The sequence below is a fragment of the Octopus bimaculoides genome, chromosome 3 (genome assembly GCF_046866305.1).
Source record: "Octopus bimaculoides isolate indiv1 chromosome 3, ASM4686630v1, whole genome shotgun sequence".
NCBI classification, from domain to species: domain Eukaryota; kingdom Metazoa; phylum Mollusca; class Cephalopoda; order Octopoda; family Octopodidae; genus Octopus; species Octopus bimaculoides.
Window position 1 is genome coordinate 130101716 of NC_142930.1, and position 26573 is coordinate 130128288.

The 26573-nt window shown below is 36.4% G+C and overlaps 1 protein-coding gene, 1 long non-coding RNA gene and 1 other non-coding gene across 3 annotated transcripts in view; 1 reads left to right on the forward strand and 2 right to left on the reverse strand.

The window, feature by feature from the left end:
• The window catches only part of LOC106875007 (tyrosine-protein kinase STK), a 433941-nt gene that overhangs the window by 360544 nt on the left and 46824 nt on the right, over positions 1-26573 (reverse strand). The gene's annotated exons all lie outside the window — the stretch shown is intronic.
• LOC149136689 (uncharacterized) lies at positions 6715-11169 on the forward strand. Its single transcript, XR_016241200.1, has 2 exons — positions 6715-8265; positions 9946-11169. It is a non-coding gene; the product is annotated as an uncharacterized LOC149136689 (long non-coding RNA).
• Positions 12420-12551, reverse strand: LOC128247441 (U4 spliceosomal RNA). Its single transcript, XR_008263825.2, has one exon. It is a non-coding gene; the product is annotated as a U4 spliceosomal RNA (small nuclear RNA).

A 26573-nucleotide genomic window follows, 5' to 3' on the forward strand; every position in this document is an offset into this window, starting at 1 on the left:
GGGCCATCTCAAAACATTGGAACTATGTAGTCTTCTAATTCATAAGATCCTGTCCAACTGTACAAACTATGTCAGCATAAGAAGTGGTGATAAAATGATGGCAGTGATCATTTGGCTGTGTGGTAAGAAGTTTCTTTCTCAACCAATTGGTTCTAGGTTCAGCCCCACTATGTAGCGTCTTGGGCAAGTTTCTACTATAACCCCAGACTGATCAAAGCTTTGCAAGTGGATTTGGTAGAGAGAAAATGAAGCCTATTGTGTGTGTGTATGTGTGTGTGTGTGTTTGTGTTTGTACCCCTACTAACACTTGACAACTGGTGTAGGTTTTTTTATGCCTCTGTAACCTGGTGGTTCAGCAAAAAGAGACTGATAGAATACATACTAGGCTTAAAAATAAGTACCAGAGTTGATTTGTCTGACTAAACTTTTCAAGGTGGTACTCCAACATGGCCATATGTGTGTGTGTGTGTGTATGTGTACACACATATATAATCATTTAAGGTCTCTGTTCTCTGGTGTGTGTGTGTGTGTGTGAGTGTGGTTGGTTGGTTATATTTTAGGCTTACCCTTTCTCTTACTCAGTTTCACATCCTTGTTCTTGGTTATTCATCAGATAGACAGGCAGATAGAATGGATAACATTCTCACATGAAGCCCATTTCCATGATTCAACATATCGGTGACTTCAAACTTGTCTTGTGTATGAGTTACTGGATAGTGGACTTCTGATTTACATGTGATTAATTTGTTTAAGCTGGCATGATGTTTCTATTAAACTTTAAAAGAATGTACTTTTTTTCATGAAGATACTGAAGATGCTTGATTTTGATGAGGATGAAATACTTTCCGTCATTGCAGAGGCCACAGAATTTTGAACTGAGAATATACTTAATGTTGAGGGGCATTATAGACCACATGATAGAACTATCAATGTTGTGATTTTTCAAGTGCTATATGTAACTTGATAATGTATGTTGCTTCCTTTGCTTTTGTGTCTAAAAGTGAACCTATGGCTTATGTATCAGCTCTTAAAACTGACCTCACATCTATCAATACAGGATTTAGGAGCTTGTATGCCTCTTGGGACTGACAAAGTAGTAGGCAGGCAAATGATTCAGCTTTGCATAAATTGCCTCCTCTACTATTTAGTTTGATGAGAATACTTAGATAGCTATTCACAGAATTGGTTTCTGTTTTTTGTTGGGCTTAGTGCTTTAGAGTGCCTACTGTGTGCCTTGGGTTGTCTGCTACCTGTGATGATATTCCTCATGTTAGTCATGTAACTATAACTAAGTTTTAAGTTTTTCCAGTTAAATAGTTTGGAATATTTTTAATGTCCTGTGGGTAAATATTTCCAGATCATATTTAGAAAGCTTTTTGTAATATTAGATATCACACTGAGGTTAAATAGATGGTTGAATGAGATTACATTACAGTTATAATGTTTGTTTCATTAGTTGAGTGTGTTCAGGTCTAGAGGAATTTTTTTCTCTCTGTATTTGCTATATTAATAACTACTTTTTGTAGTGGTATGCAGTTCTATTAAATGCTTTTTGTTTGAGGGTATATACATGTGTGTGAGTGTGTATGTATATATGTATATATATATATATTACATCTCTCTCTATACACACATGCCCACATGTATATATATACATTCTAGGCAAATCAGAAGGTATCTCATGTTATCAAGGGTCAGACGAATGTATGATTGAGGTAATGTTTTACAGCACTATGTTCTTCCTGTCACTAACCCTAGCCTGCTTTATGAATAGGATATCTCTTATTCTAATTGTCTGTGAATGTACAAAACCAATGGATGATTACATTTTTGAGGGTTCCTAGAAGTACCTTACTGAGTAAGCTCCAAATTATGCAAGGCATATGTTTCCAGATTAAATAATATCATGTTTTTCCTTACCCTTGAACCAAAAAGAGTACCTATGCTGAGTGAAACTTCTCACAAAGTTGCTGACTGCAAGTCCCATGTCATTCTTTGAGATACTGTCAAGTGGAGTGAGAGTCACCTATAATTTACTGTCTGGGAAAATAGTGAAAACAACCAGTGGATAGATGGATTGATTTCAGCAGCTGCAGGTGAATGCCAGAGATAGGACTACACAGGTGTATGCTTTTCCTTTTATAATGTATAGTATTGGGAGTGATGTTATTTTCATAAAAAGTAACTAACCGTAACATTATGCAAGTTAAAGAATTTGTGGTATTTATATCTACTTGGTAAATGGCATCTAAAGAAGGATAAAATGTTCTAGCTACATTCATAGAAAAATCTAGGCTGAAATCAGATGAGTGAACCAATTTATTTTCTACTTCTCAGTTATCATAAGAAATGAGTTGTGGATGATCCTCCATACACATCAACTTCTCACTTAGGCCCCACCCTGCTAACACTTCATTGTAATGGGGTGCAGCTCTGCTGACAATATCTCAACCTGAGAATAAATTAAAGACTCTCTTACTGATGATGGCTCTATATTTCTCATTATAACTGGAAGAGTGATTGAAATAAGACTTTCTGCAGGAGTAATACATACTTTGTTTCAGGTCTACAGTAAGGTACAAGGAGCGTGGTGATGAAGATTGGTGATGATAGCTATGATTTAACCAAAGACTTTGAGGATTCCTATTAAGTTTTTCCGAAATATATTTGTAATGTGACCATTCATATTACTTGAAATGACCAGTCCTTCATCTCTATTCAACCCAGAGTTTTAGGAGGGGTGCAATTCTTGAAGGTATCTAGGATAAATAATACAATGAAATCCAAAACCTCAACCCTACCAAGACTTCCTAAATGACATGTAGAACAATAAGTTACCTTCTTTTTTTGGTCCAGTAGAAATCATCATGATATATCAGTGGCTTTCTGACATGCACGATTGTTCAACTATCAAAGAATGCTAATCCCAGTGAATTGCTTCTCAAACTCTATGGCTTCAAGAAAATATGCTTTCAACATGGAAGGAGAAAAGTCCCACAATATCAAACCAGAAGAATCTGCAGGCTGCGTATTGTTTTCAAAACCACAGAACCACTTGTTAATGGCAGTACTGCAGTTCCATTGGAGCAAACCAGTGGACCTTGTTATATCAGAATTGACAACGTCAAGGATACACCTACAATGCCCAAATCACTTTTAGAACAGTTAATCAGTCTGCACTTAAGGTAGGCAAGAAGGACTAAAGTTCTTTAAAGATACGAGAGAAAAAGAAGGGAGGGGGAAGACGGATAGAGTGACAGAGACTTATGTGATTGTATGTATGCTGTATTTTGAACTGAAAGACAAGCCAGGCTTAAGTGACATTAGCTGCAACACATAATTTATTCTTTTAAGACATATTTAATCTAAGTGTTTGTCAATGGATAAAGAATTCTTTTCTTGATAGTTTGCTGTATGAATCCCTTTGAGACTTGGACAAGCTTTAAGGTATTAAGTTGAAAAGTAAAACGAAACTCAAAAGAGTCTCTCTCTCTCTCTCTCTCTCTCTCTCACTCACTCTCTCTCTCTCTCTCTCACTCTCACTCTCTCTCTCCCTTTCTCTTTCTCTCTGTGTACATCATCATAATCATTTTAATGCTCACTTTTCTATGCTTGCATATACAAGGACACTCATTTACAACCATTATACAATGTCAAGACAGAGACATAAACACACACACACACACATGTACATAGACATATGTGTATTTGTATGTGCGAGTTTGTGTGTGTGTGAGTGTGAATGTGTATGTACACACATATATACACACACACACACATATGCAACCATTTTAGCGTTAACTATTGGTAGAAAGAGTGCTCAATACCATAACGGAGATTAATTATTTCATTTTGGTTTGAGTCAGTTTCTTGTCTGAAGATCCTGTGCACCTACAGATGAAACTGTGAGTACCAAGAGACTGACACAGATAAAAAAATATATATATACATACAAATACAATGGGCTTCTTTCAGTTTCTATGTATCAACTCCACTCACAAGTTGGTTCAAGACAATTGTAAAAAACACTTGTGCAAGGTGCCATGCAGTGAGATTGAACATGAAACTATGTGGCTGGAAAACAAGTTTCTTAAGCACACCATGCCAGCACCTATCTATCTATCTGTCTGTCAGTGTGTCTATTTTTCCTTCTCTCTCTCTCTCTCGCTCTCCACACACACACACACACACACAGCACTATTCAAGCATGGCTGATGCCAATGCCCTAACTGGCACATAAAAAGCACCATTCGAGCACGAACAATACCAGTGCCACCTGATTGGCACTCAGGCAAGTGGCACACAGAAAGCACCATTCAAGCGTGCTCAATGCCAGTACTACCTGACTGGCTCCCGTGCCAGTGGGGCATAAAAAGCACCCACTACACTCTCAGAGTGGTTGGTGCTAGGAATGGCATCCAGTTGTAGAAACCTTGCCAAATCAGACTGGAGCCTGGTGCAGCCTCCTGGCTTGCCAGCCCTCAGTCAAACCATCCAACCCATGCCAGTATGGAAAGCAGACTTTAAATGACGATGATGATGATGATGATGATATATATATATATATATATATATATATATATATACTTCTTTAACCCAATTTCTGAAGTAGACCAATGTAATTAACACAATTATATATTTATCTACTTATTAGATATATCTTCTAATGTAATTCATAATCGCAAGTTGATGAACATGAAGAAAAAAGATATAAGTGCAGTATTTAACACAGAGAATGTAAAGAGGAATGAGGAAGTCTAATGGAGGGCATAGCTTCTGGGTGTGCCTGTGAACTGTGTATGGGTGTCAGTTCAGTTCTATGTGTGGAACTGGAACAGCCAGCTGGTGTAACAAACACGTAAGTGAAAATAATTTGGGGAAACACCTACGATAATTTATTTTCCATCTACTCTGTTACTAAAAAGTTTCCTCTTACCTTGACAAACGTGAAAGGAAGAGCCAAGTTGAAGTAGTGATGGGGTGAAGTTTAGGCACTAATTGAGAAATGACTGTATGCATATTTATACATGCGTGTGTGCACATGTGTGTGTGCATATGTGATGTGTGTGTACATTTCTCTCTCTCATAAATTTATACATGCATATATATGTATATTTGTATGTCAGTATCTATCTATATATCTATATCGCTATCTATCTGTCTGGCTCTCTCTCTCTCTCTCTCTCTCTCTCTCTCTCTCTCTCTCTCACAATTATATATATACTAGCAGTATAACCTGACCTTGTCCGGGTGTGACTCATTATGCCATCTACGATAAGTCTTGCTAGCTGAAAATCAACTAAAAAAGAAAGCCTTACAACGAAAAAACCCTTATGATGTAAATATGTTCATAATTCAAAAGACGATGAAATTAATAGGGAAAGTCTGAAGGCTGTTTTGCGTAAAATTATTAAGCATACGTAAATTTCATCCGTGTAATTGGCTATAGAAATGCTTGTGCAAAACAACTTTTTGCGCTGCCCTGATTATACATAGCAGGGTAATCCCTTTTCACAGGAGCTAGGATGGTAATTTGTGATGAAGTAATTGCTGGCGATCTGTTGCTAAACAGTTTTGCCAGAATTCTATCACATTGGGCAGAAGGTGTTGATGCACCATTTTGCATTATGTTCAAAGTAGCTACTGGAATGTGGTGAATTGCTGCAGTCTGTGGCTGTCATTTTAAACCGGTTGCTGTCTTTCCCCAGCAAACTCTCTTCTTTGGAGGCATAATCTATGTATATATTAAACAGAACAACAAAAGTTATAATAGATGGCAGGGTCGGTACTTTTCAGATATCTGTAATTTTTCAGATTAACACTCGCACGATTACCCAACCCTAATCCTAAACCTAATCCTAACACTAACCCTAACACTAATCCTAAACCCTAACCCTAAAACCTTAACCGTAACACTAATCCTAACCCTAGCCGTAACCGTAACCCTAACCCTGACCCTAAAACCCTAACCCTAACACCCTAGTGAAAATCGTGGTATATTTACAAAACATTGACGAACATGGGTTATATTTTACTGAATGAATGTGTACTTGCACGTGTATGCGTTTGAGAGAGCGAGAGAGGAAGAGGTACAGAGGGGGGGGAATAGAGGTAGTTAAAAGTTTTCTTATGACAGCTTCTGTTCACTGCCTATTACTTCATTAGAAATCTAAGGATGCGCATAAGCACATAATAGAGAAAAATGAAACAAATATGGATGACTTGCTCCGAAACACCACCGAGTGGGGAACACTTTTCAAAAATAACCTTCAGTTGTTTCCTTCAAAATTCCTACATGCTTGAAATGTACATACATCAAGGTATATTTGTAGAAAATTTCACGAAAAAATATTCATTTTCCTGGAAGTTAAGAGGAATTTAAGTGGAATTTCCGAAAATTGTCCCTCACCGCCTCCCAAAACACTTTCACCAAAATTTTTGTATATTCGGAATCTACATAATAAATAATATATGCATAGAAAATTTCATTAAAAAATATTCATTTTTATGAAAGTTATGACCTTCCAAATTTGGGGGATACAACTCTGTAGTTATGCCGTCAATGTTTTGTAAATATACTACGATGTGAATGATTGTGTTTACTTGGACGTGTATACGTTTGAGAGAGCGAGAGAGGAAGAGGGGGAGAATCGAGTAGAGATTGAGAGAAATGTGTATGTTGTTGTCACAGGTTATGTATGTGTGGTTGTGTGTGTTTTTACGTATCTATGTTATGAAAAATAGGTAAAGAATACTGAGATGAAAGTTTAATCTATGACGTTGTATGTATCACTTACTCTCTCTCTCCCTCTCCCACTGTTACTCTCTATATTTTTATGTTGAGCGCGTGTGTAAGAACGACGTTCCAAGTAGAAGGGATGAAATATAAAAATTGCTAGAAACGACAGCCAAATCTCCCTTAAATCACACAAAGTAAACGGAATTTTAAAAATCTAATTACTGCACTAGAAAGTTCAGATCGAGAAAATTCCATTGATGTAAAAATTTTTACGAAAAAGTGGAAAATGTGGATTTTTATAAACTTTCAAAAAGGCTTCACACAAACGCACAATTTCAGCTTTATATATTAAGATATATCATCATCATCATCATCATCATCGTTTAACATTCGCTTTCCATGCTAGCATGGGTTGGAAGATTTGACTGAGGACTGGTGAAACCGGATGGCAACACCAGGCTCCAATCTGATTTGACAGAGTTTCTACAGCTGGATGCCCTTCCTAACGCCAACCACTCAGAGAGTGTAGTGGGTGCTTTTACGTGTCACCCGCACGAAGGCCAGTCAAGCGGTACTGGCAACGGCCACGCTCAAAATGGTGTATTTTATGTGCCACCCGCACAAGAGCCAGTCCAGGGGCATTGACAACGATCTCGCTCGAAAATCCTACGAAGGCCAGTCAGGCGGTACTGGCAATGGCCATGCTCAAAATATATATAAATATATATATTTGTGTGTCTGTGTTTATCCCCCACCATCCCTGTAGCCTAGTATTTCGACAAAAGAGACTTGTAGAATAAGTACTAGGTTTACTAAGAATAAGTCCTGGGATCAATTTATTTGACTAAAGGCAGTGCTCCAGCATGGCTGCAGTCAAATGACTGAAGCAAGTTAAAGAATAAAAGAATACATATGTCATCATTTAACATCCACTTTTCCATGCTTACTTGGATCGAATGGAATTTGTTGAGGCAGACGCCTTTCCTGTCACCAACCCTTACCTGTTCCGAAATAGGTAATGTTTCCCCATGATCAGACATGTCCCAAAAGATTGGAAACAAGGGACATCACTTGCAAGGCAGTGACAGTGACATGCGATGTCAAGGAAAGAAGACAGTAACATACATATACACACAATGGGCTTCTTTCAGTTTCCATCAACCAAATCCACTCACAAGGCTTTGGTTGGCCTGGGGTTAAAGTAGAAGACATTTGCTCAAGATGTCACACAGTGGAACTGAATCCGAAACCATATGGTCAGGAAGCAAACTTCTTAACACAGAACTGTGCCTGTATCTACAGAAACAGAGAGAGACAGAGAGGTGTGTGAGTTTTGAATAAACAGATGAACCGAGAAGTACTCAATACATATGCACAGTGGAGTTCAGTCATTCAAATATAAGGCATTTTAGATATTAAATATAATAAATGCAGCCTTATTGATTGAACACCCTGTACACACACACACACACACACGCACACAAAATTTATGAAAGTGTCATGAACTAGACCATGAATACAGAAAGGTAAATAATATATGTATTAATTCGGTCTTTGTATATTTGATTTGCATATATATCTTTGAGTGTATACATTCATATTCAAATCTATATTTATATATGCACACACACACACACACACACACACACACACACACACACACAAACACACACACACACACACACACAGATATACACACATGTGTGATTTTCACATGTAATGTACATTAAGTGTAATATATATATTAAGTGGGGAGGTACATATGTTTTAATGAAAGTCTTTTATAGGAAGGAGTGGGTAAATAAACTGTGGACGTGAATGGTAGTGAAAACAGAAATAAAAACAAAAAAACCAAAAAAACACTTCCTGTTAGAAGCAGAATTCCAAGTCAACAGCCCATTAAATACTTTAGGTCAAGCGCGACAGATCAGAAAATTTAACTTTCAGTGACTAGGACAGTTCCCTGAGAATTTATTGTAAAGGTCAATAAGGTAATTATTTATTTCAGAGTGACTGAATAGCCAGAAGAAAATGAAAATGTTGGTGAAGTGAAATGGTGACCTGGTTTCAAACCTTAGAACCATTAATAATTATTTCAAATTTTACAACATGGTGCAGGTGTGGCTGTGTGGTAAGAAGTTCGCTTCTCAATCACATAGTTCCGGGTTCAGTCCCATTGCATAGCACCTTGGGCAAGTATCTTCTACTATAGCTTCAGGCTGGCCAAAGTCTTGTTAGTGGATTTGGTAGAAGGAAACTGAAAGAAATCCATCATATGTATACGTATATGTACATGTGTATGTGTGTGTGTGTGTGTGTGTGTGTGTTCTCCACCATTGGTGTTGGTGTGCTTATGTCTCCATAACTTAGCAGTTTGGCAAAACAGACTGATAGAATAAAAAGTAGGCTTAAAAAATAAGCACTGGAGTCAATTCAGTCAACTAAAGTTTTTCAAGGCAGTGCCCCAGCATGGCCGTGGTCTAATGACAGAAACAAGTAAAAGAATAAAAGAATAAAAAGGCCAGCATTCTTTTTTTTTTTTTTGTGAGTTAATCGATTGAATCAACCCCTGGTACTTTATTTTATAAATCCCAGAAAGATGAAAGGTAAAGTTGATCTTGGTAGCATTTGAACTCAGAACGTAAAGAGCCAGAAGAAATACTACTAATGCACTTTTGTGACATACCAGTGATTCTGCCAAATAATGGGCTGATTGTATACAGTGCTCAGGTGCACTACAACTTGTTGGGAAAAGGTTAGTTGACGAGATAGAAAACAATAAATAAGTCACATAAAGAAAGACAGCAATGGAAGCTAAATGTACTTGCACAGTACACAGAATAAACACAGAAAAAAAAGAAAGAAAGTGAACACTGAAAGAACCACAAAGGAAAAAAGATGTATAGGTACATCAGGAGTAATGTTGGTGAATTTGGGAAAGCATGGAATTTTTGAAGGATATAGTGTCTTAAGCATTATACGATTGATATTTTTATGTTGATAGTATTATGTTGTAAGTTTTACATAGAGTTTTATATATTAAGTATTATGCTGATAATACTTATGGAAAAAAAACATCAAATTTACATTCCTATTTCTTCTTGCTACGTAAATATGTGTTTTCCTATATACCAAAGAAATTCTTCATTTTTAATACTTCAGTCTTAGCTTCTTCCAGTAATTCATATAAATATCTTCATTTATAGAACTAACCAAATACAACCTGTTTATGTGAAATACAAGCCAACAAGAAAGCTTCAACAAGGCTGTTTTGACTTACAAGAGACGACAACTAAATTTTCCCCCAACAATTGTCTTAATAAAGGAAGGTCACATTACATAATGTAGAATATTAAAAAAAAAAAGATGGAATGGTCACGCTCTTGTGGAATGATTGTGATCATAGACCTGTTTGATCAGAGCCAATCTAGGGTTAAACAGTAACAATAACATGGTAATATTTCATATATAACTTGACTTCGATATTTCAGTGTGTCTTGTTATGTTTAGATACTCTTCAAATTGTTTGTTTGAAGCATTAACATATACTTTACTGTGTACTTAATGTCGTTATTTACTATCTGTAGAAGAAAGAATATTTATTGTCCTGAAGTCTTTAAATTGTTATTTAGTTTATAAATTATTGTTTCTTTTTATATTGCACACCTTTGGTGAACTACACTGTTCTAAAACTTTGTCACGAAACATAATGTTATAAAACTTTATTTAGCTATATAACTCACCAAACAATGTTTATTTGATTATATGAATTGGTTTCCCACAAGGTACTGGCTGTACATTTATTTAACCAGTCATTTACTATCATTTTATTAGTTATTTCTTTTTTTTGTTGTTGTTTTTCTGGTCCAAAGAGTGCACAAAATATTTAACTCTGACAGCATTCTTGCAGCCAACTTTCTATTAGATGTTTTATTATTTTCGTTTCAGGGTCACATCAATAACAAACAATATTTGTTGTAAAATATATTAGTAATTGCATCATATACTAACACATCATGGACTACCTAAACAGATGGCTAATGATAATGGATAATGATTTTTCCCATCTGGCCTTATCTCATCTGTTGGACTAGAAGGTTTCCATCATACTGTTCCATAGCAGTGTACACTGACAGAGATCACTCCAACATATATTCTATCCCTTGGTATTCACACATCTAGCTGTGTCTTCCACACATATCTTAAATGATCTACTTGGTGTTACTTCTAACCATCCATACTTTTACAGAGATGTTATTACCTTTTGCCTTTTAAAATTCTGCACATGAGCATCATCCACACAACACCTCAAGCCCAGATATGCCGTGCACTTGATTAAATGAATGGAAACCTCACAACTCTGTCTCCTTCAATATCACAATGACTCCATCATTGCACCACACCCTCTATTCACATAAACAACACACAAACCTATGCTATGAAGATTTAATTTATAGCACAATCTATGGCCAAGAAATAGCATCTCAAAGGCAAAGTTTCCTCTTCAGAGCCATAGAATACTTAACCTCCAATTAGTCTTTGATCCTCTAAAAAGTGCAAGAGCAATCTACTATGGAGTCCAATTCATATATATCTGGTACAGTACTGCTACTACACATACCAAAATATCTTAACACATTAACTGCCACATGTACCACTAGTAGTTCATTACAAACTTCACACAACTGCTATATGCACCTCTGGTGGTACATTTTCATAATTTGAGAAAATAGTTTATTCTGTATCTTTGAGATAGTTTTGAGAATTTTTAAATAACATGAGTGCTAAATATTTAAGTTTAATCATGAAATTGGGCACACACCTCCTTCTGTCACAGCTGTTGCTTTACTGAGAGCAATAGCACATGAAATATGTGGAATCGCCAGTAAGTTCAAGTAACAAGTAACACTTGACTGATTAATACTCACTCACCAACATGCTGCAAACAGTGGTACACAAGCACACTGATTCTTTCTCACTGTTTCTCGTTTACCGCTACTATAATGGTGTCCAATCTTCTGATTAAGCAAGTAGTAGGCGCAGGAGTGGCTGTGTGGTAAGTAGCTTGCTTACCAGCCACATGGTTCTGGGTTCAGTCCCACTGCGTGGCACCTTGGGCAAGTGTTTTCTACTATAGCCTCGGGCCGACCAAAGCCTTGTGAGTGGATTTGGTAGACGGAAACTGAAAGAAGCCCCTCGTATATATGTATATATATATATATATATATATATATATATATATATATATATATATATATATATATATATATATGTATGTATGTGTGTGTATATGTTTGTGTGTCTGTGTTTGTCCCTCCAACATCGCTTGACAACCAATGCTGGTGTGTTTACGTCCCCATAACTTAGTGGTTCAGCAAAATAGACCGATAGAATGAGTACTAGGCTTACAAAGAATAAGTCCTAGGGTTAATTTTCTTGACTAAAGGTGGTGTTCCAGCATGGCCACAATCAAATGACTGAAACAAGTAAAAGAGTAAAAGAGAGAGAGAGTATAATACCTCCACTCTTGACTACTGGATGCACTTGCCTCAATTTCACCAGTCTGAGAAAATCTACAAAGGTCAGTCATAGTCACTGACTTTTTTTCTTCTACTTCCCGAAATTAATTTTAAAACATTTGTTGCAACTGACATTACCAGAAGAATTAGAACTATTCTCATAACCAGGTAACATTAAATATTATTAAGATACCTAATATATACAATATAGTAAAAAAAATTGTTTTTTCAACTGGCAATAACCACGCCTTGGATAACCCTTATTGGCAATGATATAATCTCTGTGCAAAGCTAATATAATATAATATGGCACTAAATGTTCTATATGTGAGTGAAAGATAACAGAGCAGTAAAATATGAATTGCTTCACTTATAAAATTTTCCCAAAATATAAATTTTTAAATGGATTCAGCACTGAAAATCTCAAATAGAAAGTCAAGCATTAAATTCTGAATTGTTATAGATTTGCATAATGTTAATACAATGATTCGCTTTCATTTTAACCAAGGTTCCTCATTTTTAATCTACTTTTAGATCTTTATAGTGTTCATAAAATAAAAGCATCACGTTCATTTCTGTGGAACACACCATTCACTGTCATGGCGACCACCCACATTGATTAATTTCTGTTCTGAGTGTGTCTTTATTCCATAACTGTATGCATGCATTGTTTCATATATACTTTTGCTTTTTGTTTTGCACAAGTAATTTTTCACTTGATTTTTGTATTTTGCACATTGGGAAAATAAAAGATTCTTCTAAAATCTTGAACCTGGAAACCTTTGTCAGTTGGAAGGCCGCAGTAAAGCTTGGAAGTTAAATGAGATGAATACATCCACAGGAAAAAAATAGGTTAAGTTCTCAAAAAACGTTAGTTGAGAGTCAAAGGTGTTCAGTGTTAAAGAAAAATTGATGGAAGAAAACAGAAGCAGAAGATAATTTGTATTTTTTCCATCATTTCAGGTTTTAGTTCTTAGTTCCAGGTTTCATAATGCATTGTAATTCTGTGTAAGGCACATCAGAAGTGCCAAGACTTTCAAGCTTGAGGACATCGGCTACCAATATGCTACAAAAAAGTATCCAGTCAACAACAATACTTGAAACACACTCATACCCAAGTAACTTATTTTACCTGTCCTAGCTTCAGCTAAGTTCTTTGTCTCATCAGGCTAAATGACGAAGGAGAAACCAGAGCAGATTTCAGTTTTGGATTGTAAGCAGTGGATTTTTTGTGGTTGCTGTTTATCCCCCGATTAACTCTAGTTGATCAAGTATACCATCCATGCTATCCCATCTTATTTTCAGATGTACTGTATCTAGCACTGTTCAAGAAGACAGAGTACGATATGAGGGACAGCTGGCTGCCATCACTAGCCAGTCAAGTGTTCATTTGGAAATTTTTCCTTCATTCTGTAGCTTATGGAGATTTACAGTCGTTGTTGCTTAGCCCAGGTCAGCCATGATCAAAGCTATGAATGAACAGACACATTATCAAAGGTGCTTGTATATCTAACCTTACACTGCCCAACAGGTCCTTTCATTTTAAGATGGTAGGATGTGATCTGAAGGAAGTTTGCTTTATTTCTAGCAAGTTGAGAAAACTTGGAGAGGCTCCCTTACTGGACCATAGCAGCGCATTTATTAGCTACTAGCTCCTATTGGAGGGCTCATCATTGGGCCTTGAACCCAATAATGACACTTCATGCATTGAGTACATATTAAATTTTATTAAACTTGACCAATATTTTTCAAGCAATGAACAGTTTTTGTCAAAACAATGTTATGATATGTTGACTTGGAACTTATTGCAAAGCTTCATGATAAACAACATTTTTTGTCTTCTCATTCAGGGGCCAGTACAATTTTTTTCCTGTTTAACCTCTTTCTTTCTTTCTTTCTTTCTCTCTCTCTCTCTCCCTCTCTCCCTCTCTCTCTCTCTCTCTCTTTCTGTTGATTGTTTTCAACCATCACCATCACCAGTATCACCACTATCACCACTACAACTGCCATACACACACCATTCAGACTTCCGACGTCACCACCATCAACACCTTTGACTTCGCTACCTTCCCCTCCACCACCATCACCACCGTCTTTCATATCCCTTACTATCACCATCATGCTTGACCGCCTCAGCTACCACCACCACCATCATCCCTGTCACCTTTGCCTCTATCACAACTACAGTTCATACTATTACTATCACCACATTACCATCTCAACTGTCAATCTACTACCACCCTCACCGTCTCTCTGCCTACTATTACTCTCACCTCAGCAAGAGAAGTAGAAGTGTCATTGAATAGTGAGAGAGAGTTCAAAGTGTGACACACTGACACACAGAAATTCGTTTTGGCATTTATTATTATAGATAAGTGTCAATTCAATGGCAGAGTTACGCTTTTCTCAAAATCAATTCAACTAAGAATGAAAAACCAATTGGGGATTATTAGGCAAGTGAGAGCCTGAATGAGAGTTAGGATTGATCTTAACTCTTTTGATAACCCCACCCCTGGTATTATGACACATATATCTTGTTTTAAAGTGATCTAAATGAAAGTAAACTTCCATCAAAATTTCATGTTAATTTATGTTCCAAACACCAGACACATAATGAAAAAATTACTTTCATGAAATTCCTCCTTATTTTCAAAGTTAGTTAAAACAAGGGGTCTGTGTATTTCAATAAGAAGTACAGTAACAACAGGGTTAAGGAATGGATCTTGACAAAGGAAATGACCTTACATTCAAATCACTGCATGAGAGAGAGAGAGAGAAGAAGAGAGAGAGAGAGAGAGAGAGAGAGAGAGAGAGAGAGAGAGAAAGAGTGAGAGTGAGAGAGACAGACAGACAGACAGACAAACAGAATCTATACAATCTATGACAACATGAAAAGACAACATTAAAAAGAACATGATGCTGCTAGCATTGTTTTTGTTGTTGATAACGATGGTGATTCATGGAAAAATAAACAAATGATGTACCTTAAAAGCTTCCCATCAAACATGCTTCTGTCTAAATATTTGAATGTAAGATATGTAAAGACATGTATTCTGCTCCAGTTCATTAATTTTATGAACTTTTCTTCGCATTAAATCATCAAATACATATATATTCATATACAGAACCATTTCACTCAAAAGGAATTTTCTGCAAAATAAGAGGTAGAATAATATCTCCTCATTTTTCTTTCACAACGTCAATTTTTACAGGGTGAAGAGTTGGGTCATAAAGTGGACTGAGTTATCCTCAGTATATTACTGTTATTGTTTGATTAATACTGCACCATGAAGAGAAAAAAGTAATGATTTTAATGAAGACATAAAAATAATTTTTCCCATAAATAATTTTGTCACATTAAACCTTTAGTTAGCATAATTTTGTTAAAATATTTACTCTTTTACGCACTGGGGGTCGACATAATCGACTTAATCCCTTTGTCTGTCCTTGTTTTTCCCCTCTATGTTTAGCCCCTTGTGAGCAATAAAGAAATAAGAAACTGTGTGGAAGCCTGTTGTGCGTGCGTGTGTGTGTGTGTGTGTGTGTGTGTGTGTGTGTGTGTTTGCGTGCATGTGCATGGGTATCTTTGTGTTTGTCCACCCATTGCTTCATAACTGATGTTGTTTTGTTTACATCCCTGTAACTTAGCAGTTAGGTAAAAGAGACTGATAGAATAAATACTAGGCTTTAAAAAAATAGTACTGGGCCTGATTTGCTTGACTGAACTATTAAAGGTGATGCTCAAGCATGGCCACAGTCCAACTGATACTGAATCTAGCAAAGATAAATGATTCTGATGAGTGAAACAAGTAAAAGAATATAAGAATAAACCAGGAAAATAAAAGACAAAAAATTCTTAAAGTTATCTGAACAGATGAGATGCAGCTGAGAATAGTGTTTTTTTATAGAAGTTTCATAGCCAGCATCAGTGTTATACTAAGGTTTATCCAGTCAACATAGTAAAAATTGATCTTGAATCTATTGAGGATAAATGATTCAGTGAGTTGTAGCATCAATACGGTTTGTCAGTTTGCATTGGTAATTGTGATTACACTACAAATATACCCTGCAGTCCCGCAGTGTAAGCCAGCAGTATTTTTACAACAGAACTCATAATGAAATCTTGCCTAATGAAATATTTATTTTTGACATACAGGCTCAGGGATGGAACAATACTGTGAGCGAAATAGGTGAGCTATGGGCAGGGCAGTGCAGGGCAAGACAGGGCAGGGAAATGTGATAAAATAAAGGGAGGGATTACATCCAAATAAACACGATTTGGAAAAGAGAGTGGGGAAAAAAGGTGAGAGGAATGTTGACAGTCGGGTTAGACAGGATACATGCATGATAGACAGGAATACAATAATTTATTTTAGCTATCAGGTTTATCTATCCTCTGTCTGTCTGTTTGTTTGCTTGTTTGCCTACCTATCCATCTATCTAGACAGAAAGATGGATAAATAGAACAAGTAAGAAAGAAATAGAAAGAGAGCAAAGGGGAGGTTACCGGGAGGAGAAGATGAGAAACACAGATAGTATATTCATAGAAGTATAGACATTATATACACATACTTATACACACATGTATGTATGTATGTATGTATGTATGTATGCCTGCATGCATGCATGCATATATGCATCTATGTATGTATCTGGGTGTGTATATGTGTGTATACATATATGGGCATATGTATGTATACACAAAAATATATATATGGGGGCATGTGTATGTATATACATATATGGGGGTGTGGCTATGTATGTATGTATGTACATGCATATGCATGTATGAACATATGTACATATGAATGTGTCATTATCATTTTAATGTCTGCTTTTTCCTTCTCCACAACTGCATCAGTCAGATGAAACTATGCATGCATAAATGTGTGTGCATGTGTGTGTGTGTGTGTGTGTGTGTGTGCCTGTGAACACGTGCCTGTGTGCATTTTCAAACACTGACAAAAAAAAAAAAGAGAAAACAGTATAACATATATTTCTCTCCATCATTTGCTGCAGTCACCTCATCCTGGCCTCACCCAGCCAAAGCCTTTATATTACCTCACCTATTCTCACCACCCCCATTGTTCCTTGAGGGCATGTCCTGACACATTTTCACCATCATTTCTTTCACTATCACTCTCTTTGTCTTACTTGCTAACACATTCTCCTTTATTTTCAATTTTGGGTATCCATGTATCTATGCTAAAGTACAACCCGTATATCTTTCCCTTCAATACTTTAAATTTCTTAACTGACACAAAGCTACACCCATTCAATACTACTGTCTCTTCTCCACCCTACCAGTTGAGGGGGCTTTGTCTTGCAAGGTACTTGGTGACCCTGTCGATGCTAGTGTCACATTAAAAGCACTGGTGATAGTGCCATGTAAAAAGCACTGGTGCTGGCAGCATATAAAAAGCACCCAGTACACTCTGTAAAGTGGCTCGCCTTAGGAAGGGCATCCAGCTACATAAACCATGCCAATACAGACAATAGAGCCTGGTACAGCTTCCAGCCTTGCCAGCTCCTCTCAAACCATCCAACCCATGCCAGCATGGAAAACAAACAATAAATGATGATAATGACGATGATGATGATACTTTCAACAGGATGACATTACTTACTGAGGGCTCAAAATATCTCATAGCATGAGCATGACACAAGACCAAAGAAGAGATTTATAGACACATTCCATCCATCTCTATTATTGTAGATCAATACAGGGTAGAGTTTGCTAGCCAATCAATATATCATGCTGAATCTCAGGTTATATCAGAAGTTATATTTTGGAAACTTGCACAGCCTAGTGCAGGACAAAGACTTTACATCTACATTGATGTTATTTGCAGAGAAGTTGAGGACCTACCAAAGCTAATGGAAGACAGAGATTTCTGGTATGACTTAGTAAAACACATCTCAGTTGTGACCACTTAAAAAATATTAAGATCAGTGACCAAGGCAATAGACTAAATACATTAAAGTCATCACCGCCACCACAACCACCACCAGCACTATCATCACCACCATCATCATCACCACCATCATTATCACCACCACCATCATCACCACTATCACCATCATCATTTAATGTGCATGTTCCATGCTGACACAGGCTGGATGGTTTGACAAGATCTGAGTGATCCAAGGACTGCTCCAGTGTCTGATATGGTTTCTATGGCTGGATGCCCTTCCTCACACTAATCACATTACAGCATGTACCAGGTGCCTTTTCTGTGCCACTGGTAATAGTGAGGTCACCATTCAACTCTCTAAATTCCATACATTAAAGTATGTAATTTCTTCAATTTGACTGGAAATTCTGCTTTGTGTTCCTTCAAATGTTTTGCAAACAACTTGCACATGCAAGTGCTACCAGTCAAGAGCTCTGCATATCAGAAGCCAGCAAGTGTATGGGGTCATCAGGAGAGTATGCACACCATTTCAGGGCCTACCTCTCGACGGCATTAATGAGCACTGGCACTCCTGTCACTGGTTATCAAATAAAGTTCATCATTCTTCTAGCCATTACTCATCGTCTCTTTTTAACCGAATCCAGTGCCTAGCCTTTTCCACTGTGGTTTGGATATTGGTCATGGTGGTATTTACTTTATGATGAGTTAGACCCAACGATAACACCAGTCACCTCACACTGTGTCCAATAAAACAATTCCTTTCCCGTGTCATATATCAAACTTCTTAACTTTCCCAGTTTCTCCACTGCAGACCCTGTCATTTTATAAAGAGTTTGACATACCCTGTTTTCAAACTCTTTATATTTTCTATTCCCATTAGTAGCAGGCCACAGAACCCTCAGTTTCTTCTGAGTACTATTTCATAACCTGCAGTTTCTTGTCGGAAAGAGGTCTTTGCTGTAGTATTTATTGATGAAATAAGAATTAGCAGTGTACTTGGGGAAAGTCAATCAACTTCCCTAAATGTTGACCATGTATATTGATAAAAAAAAAATTTACTATGAAATCAGAAGAAAGTGAAATGAAACATTTTCAAGCTTATCTTAACAAACAAAATCAAGTATACCTACTTTTAACATAAGGAAAAGGATGTTATTTTACCATTCTTTATCACTTATAGATATAAAAAAAAAATAAATAGGAAAATATTATCTAAAAAAAAATAAAGAAAAATAAAGAAACTCGACTCAGAATAAATAATATTTAGGGAATTAAATAGGAACCCCCAAGAGGAGTGTTAATCTCATTTGAATCACTGAATTTGGGAAATTAAGATATTATGTGGGCACAGCATGGAATTTCTACCTCAGCTATTTCAATGATATTCTGTTAAAATTCTTTCACTTCTTTGAATGTCTTAGCAATAATACATTTTACTCTTTTACTTGTTTCAGTCATTTTACTGCGGTCATGCTGGAGCACCGCCTTTAGTCGAGCAAATCGACCCCAGGACTTATTCTTTGGAAGCCTTGTACTTATTCTATCGGTCTCTTTTTGCCAAACCGCTAAGTTACAGGGACGTAAACACACCAGCATTGGTTGTCAAGCGATGATGGGGGGACAAACACACACACACACACACACACACACACACACACACATATATATATATATATATATATATATATATATATACATATATACGACGGGCTTCTTTCCATCTACCAAATCCACTCACAAGGCTTTGGTCGGCCCGAGGCTATAGTAGAAGACACTTGCCCAAGGTGCTACGCAGTGGGACTGAACCCGGAACCATGTGGTTGGTAAGCAAGCTACTTACCACACAGCCACTCCTGCGCCTATGTTTTTGATAACTATTTTAGCACAAACCTGCACAGTATCACTTCTCAACAGACTATATGACAACTGTATATCAAGCACTACAAAATTAGTTGTATGCCACAGATAATATATGAAAATGAGGCAAAAACCAAAGAAAATAATAAAGAGACCCCTGAGGTAAGCTACTGGGTTTTATTTAAAGAACCAAGTGTGTGTCAAATGCTACATAGGAATTGATGATTTGAATCAAAGAAATTTTGCCAGTTATGAAACAATAACTTGACACACTTGAGTCAATCAGCTCTGAGACCCTTCAACTTTCTCATAATAAATTGCATCTGTTCTGTTTTATTTTTCTTATTTCTATATATCATTTATTGTGTTTTATTCCAACCCTGAACCAAAGTTGATTTTGTCTTTCATTCCTCCAAGGTCAACAAACAAAGTACTAGCATGGTGCTAGTTTCACCTTCATTTACTATAGCCTTAAAGTGTTGGTAAGGCACCACCACCTTCATGTACTATATCCTCATCCCTAAAAATGTTGCCCCCTTCTGTTAAGGATACACACACATATAGACAGACAGATAGATAGATAGATAGATAGATAGATAGATAGATAGACAGACAGACAGACAGACAGACAGACATATATATATATATATACATGTGTGTGTGTGTGTGTGTGTGTGTGTGTGTGTGTGTATACACATAATCCATACATACATATACTATCTAGTTATTTTTTTTAGTAAATCACCAGGAAGTATCTTCATAGCGGTACCTTCAACAGGAAATCATGTGAATTCCAACAATATTGAGTTTTCTACCCAAGGAAGAGGAAAAGAATTAGTAGAATGCTTTAAGTAGGGGGTAGGGGTTGGTGAAAGGAAATGAACACCTCTAAAAGAGAAATACTTAGTCTTAAAAGAAGCTGTGATATTTCTATCATGTGAATTCAGTAGCAAAGAAAAAAGGCATCAGAAATTTACCTAACGGAGACGAACATCCTGTAGAAAAAGGCGTTTTACCTCTCTTTTATTTAACCCATATAGATATCATCATGCCTCTGGTTCCATGAAACAAACCTGTTACTTTTAATGAGTTTATTTTGAATTTAGAACCATTGTACAGTTATGTTCTATACACCAACTTCATCATGAAGATGTTAGTTATTTTACTAACCCCACTCTTTATTTATTTTTAAAATTAATTGAAACATGTAGACAATGTTTAATTAGAAATATAACCACAAAAGGGTTAATGAGAGAAAAGCAAAAGTTAAGCATTGACCCTTGTTCTTATGAAAAGATACATTTTTAATAATAATATAAGCTTAGATTGTAACAATATTAGATCAATATTACAGTATTAGCTGTTATGTATGATCACAACATCATTATTTCAATATTTTGTTAGGTTAAATGTCAATCAGCCTCTGATTAGTTTAAAATCTGTTTGTAACGAATTCATTACTTAATCATGCCCAACATACATCCATATACTACCCAATGCCTATCGCCATCCCATCACACATGCACAGATATAGACTTTATGACATGATATCTCAGCTGATTGGTCAGAGTTCTTTCACCAGTTCTATGCTCACCATCTCTGGCAGCTCTTGTACCGCTCGCCTAACCCATCAAAAACAAAATGTGATTGAAACTATCCTTTTAGTCATATCACTCCACATCTCATACACAACAAAAACTCAATGTTCCAAGTCTCCAAGTGGTTTACTATAGCTACAAAAAATAAAAACAAGGCCTATAATACTGAAGAAATTCAACCATTTCCCAAAACTAGGCAGCATTATTCCAGCAAGATCACTATCAAAGAATACTTCTATGTACTGTGCAACCCTTGGTGCTCCTGCCCAACCAAACTGCAGCCAAGTCTTTCTGATTCCTTCCCCAGAAGGATTTCTACCAACCTTGGAGAATTCTTTTTTCCTCCATTTCTTAACCATGATGCTTCTGTGAGCAGCAATCCTGTTGAGAAGGCCTCAACTTTTGCTACCTACTTATACATCCAAATCCACACTGCACAAACTTAGGAAACTTCTTACAAAACTATCCCCTTCTACTCCACCATGTTTACCTTCTGGCAAACATCCAAGCAAAGTTCAATGTAAGAGGGCCAGCATTTCTGATGATATTCCTTGTAATACCCTCAAACAAAGCAAGTGTCAACTTGCAACAGTTTAAGCAGAACATTAACAGCATCAATTTCACTGGTCTCAGAGGGCTTGCAAAGGCCATGGGTAACTACCTTTTCCACCAAATCCAGCAAGTAAAAGAAAGAAAGAAAAAAAAATACTCATTAACTGGTTCCACTCAGTGAGGTGTGGCCATGCTTGGCAGTGATCATATCAGCATATTATTGATTTACTATAATTTAATATCAGTTTAGAACAACTCTGCATCAATATACATTAATAATAGATCAATATTTGATAGGCTCAATGCATGATCAGTATTATTTGATTAGATAGGAATTTAATATCGGTGCATACAATGGGTTTAAAAAAGGTGCAGTAAGATCTCTAGATAACTGATTTGTTGTTTAACCCCAGATTAGCAATGATCAAGCAGTCATCATAATCAGGCTCCCTGGTAATATATATTTAAAAATATAATATCACATATCAAATATTACAGTATTATCAAAACTCACAGAATGTGGGAAAGAGTTTTTATTGATATATGTATTACACCGCTCACTCTCACACACACATATGCACATAACTATATCCACCACTTATATAAAACAGAACTGTGTTTTCTGTAATTCAATATATTTTCCTTAACTAGTAAGAGACCCACTGGTAAATTCCACGGCTAATACCCTCTTTAATCATTTCTAAACTTATGATCAAAAAGCATTCCAATCATGCCCATCCTATCTTTTTGCATATCAGGGAGTATATTAAGGGGTAGGGCATATTTTAAGATATGGCAACTATATCTAGCAGGTTGAGTGATTGAATATAGTTCTTTTCCTTTGTAAGAGTAATTAATAGTAGAGACATTGATGACATGAAAAACCATAAACTGGTCAGTTTGAGCCTGTGAGTGGAATTGTACGATATACTATACAATGTTAGCTTAATGAAAGGTGGAGGTGGAATGCAAGTGAAGTGTAACAGAGCATTAATGCATCAGCTGGTATATGAAAGAGAGGCAGAAGTACACGAATTGACTAATGATGCAAAGGTACAATACCAGCTGTGTAAAAACAAGCCATGTATTAATAGAAGGTACTTATGGCAGAGAAGATACAATGAGGTTGGATTTTACAATGTTCGGTCTCACAGACAAAATACCAATAAATAACAAGAAATGGCAAAAAGCCAACCAGTGCTAGTATGATAGAAAGTATATTCAAATATTGACAATATATTTGATAGTGATTATTATCATGGACGGTTATGGTCAACTGAGTCATTGCTTATTTCCTGTTTCCATCACATTGGATAAGATTTATTTTAGCACTGCAAATTACCAAATCACTCCTTTCATCAGTTTTGTCATCCAGCCACTGCTTACAACAGAAATATCTACTTAGGTGGATTTAGCCACTCTGTGTTAATTAATAGGGACACACAAACAATGCAGTACCGCTCATTGGTTACATACAGGCAACTTTTTGGTTGGTTTTAATGTGCAATATCCTGTTGTCTTGGTTGTCTGGATCTTCGCTCGTTACAGTAAACGAGGAAGTCTATCATCTGTTTTATATTTTAACAGAAGCAATCAAACACTTAAGCTTTTATTTTCATTCTTATAAATTGATACACGTGTTCTATTGCTGTTACTATCATCACTACTATACCACTACTAACAATAGTAATAACTCATCATCAACAACAACATCACCCTCACAATAATTATCATCTTTGTTTATCCAATTCTATATAATGTGAGGGAGCCATGTCACTCTTCTATAGCAAGTCACCTGTACATATTTCTCTATCATACTTAACCCCTAAACACCTGGTATAAAGCCACCTCCCCCTCTACTACAACCTCACTCAGTTGAGGGGGTTACTTTTTTTAGTATCTTTCAGGTTATTTGGCAACCTCCCTAATGCTGGTATCGTGAAAAAGTACATTCTATAAAGTGGTTAACATTAAGAAGGGCATCCAGCCATAGAAACCATGCCAGCATAGATAATGGATTTCAACACAGTCTTCCAGTTCACTAGATCCTGTCAAACCCATCCAACCCATGCTAGCATAGAAGACAAGTTATATAATGATGATGATGATGATGATGATTACCATAGTTTTTACTATCATTAGCAATATCATCCAATAATTTTTTAATGATGATACGGAATGGAATAAAACATAAGAAGCAAGGAAAATGGTTGTTGATTATGTGGAATAAATACGATCAAAATTTGAACCAATCTTCTGGCTCCTAGTACAGTTCAAAACCACAGCAAAATATAAATTTAGGTTCTGAAAATGGCATAAACATATCTTATAAAAACCTATTATTAATTGTTCAATTGAAACAAATTTGTCAAAACATATAACTAAAAATTCTTCCAGCTCTTTATTCAATGCTACATAATTATATGAGCCATATATCTATATATCTCATATGGTATTATTTCAAGCAAATATTTCTCTCTTTCATTGCTTATTTTCCAATCTTTTAAATCTTTAATTGCTGTGTGCATGGACATAACTGAGTTTTGGTTATTGTTCGGTATTGATTTTCTGCAACTATATATGCCTAAGAATGATATCTATTAACACTAGTGATTAAAATATCTTTAAAATCTCACTGCAGTCTACAGTTTGGTGACCTCTATTTAAAATGATGAAAGGTAAAATGAAAATAAAATGATTTAAATCAGAGATGCAAGGACATGCTGTAAAGTTTTACAGTTCTGTTTTGAGTGTCAATCAAAATATTTAGTAGTTTGATGGCAATAACTCATATATATTAATGTGCCTCACCTCGTAAAAGATTCAGTAAATGCTCCCATATAAAACACTAACCAGACAGTAAATTCTCTCAGGAGACTTAAACCACAAAGAGAACATTCTCATGTAATGGTCTCCTGTATAGAGTATGCCCACCACCATAAATCACCCACATGAAGAAGACTCTTATACATTAAATTACTGAGTGAACTTCTTTGTGCATTAAATCACTGTGTGTAATATTCTTATATAATAAATCATTTAAGAAATTGTTCTCACACAAATACAATCTCCAATCTAGGACTATTCCAAAGCAACAGGCTAGTCTTGAAGTCCCTGATACAATAAACCCTCTCCATTTATACTCTTGCATTATAAGTCACTAACTGAACATTCTAACAGTAAACTACATAGTGAATACTCACACATGCAGGTGTGGATGTGTAGTAAGAAGTTTGTTTCACAACTACATACTGCATGTAAAAAGCACCGATGCCAGTGTCACATAAAAAGCACTTTTGGTGGTGCCGTGTAAAAAGCACCTGCGCTAGTGCAATGTAAGAAAACACCCGTGCTGGCACCACATGAGAAATACCCATCTTGGTGCCATCATGGAAGCAGTTGGGGATTGGTGACAGGGACCCTCACTAACCCTCCAGCGATCAAGCCATAGAAAATCTGTTTCAACAAATTCCATCTGACTGATAATGATGATTATATATAGCTTTTTTTACTCTTTTACTTGTTTCCGTTATTTGACTGTGGCCATGCTGGAGCACCGCCTTTACTTGAACAAATCGGGCCCAGGACTTATTCTTTGTAAGGTTAGTACTTATTCTATCGGTCTATCAGTCTTTGGCCAAACTGGTAAGTTATGGGGACGTAAACACACAAACACCAGTTGTCAAGCGATGGTAGGTGACAAACATAGACATACACACACACACACACACACACACACACACACACACATACATATATATACGATGGGCTTCTTTCAGTTTCTGTCTACCAAATCCACTCACAAGGCTTTGGTCAGCCTGAAGCTATAGTAGAAGACACTTGCTCAAGGTGCCACACAGTGGGACTGAACCTGGAACCTTGTAGTTGGGAAGCAAGCTTTTACTACACAGCCACTCCTCTGCCTATATATATATATATATATATATATATATATATATATATATATATATATATATATATATATATATATATAAGCTACCAAATCCACTGCGAATGCCTAACGCTATACTAGAAGACACCAAAGATGTCAAGTAGAGCAACTGATCTCAGAACCACATGGTTGGGAAGTGAACTTCTTAACAACATAACCATGCCATATCTAGTGTGTGTGTGTGTGTGTGTGATGTGTGTGTGTGTGTGTGTGAGTGACTGTATGCGTGTGTGTGTGTGTCTGAGTGTGTTTGTGTGTGCATGTTTGTGTCTGTGTTTGTGAGTCTGTGTGTGTGACTCTGTGTGTGTGTGTGTGTGTGTGTGTGTGTGTATTTATGCATGTGTGTGTGTGACTTTGTGTGTGTGTGTATTTGTGCATGTGTGTGTGTGACTGTGTGTGTGTGTATTTGTGCGTGTGTGTGTGTGACTCTGTGTGTGTGTT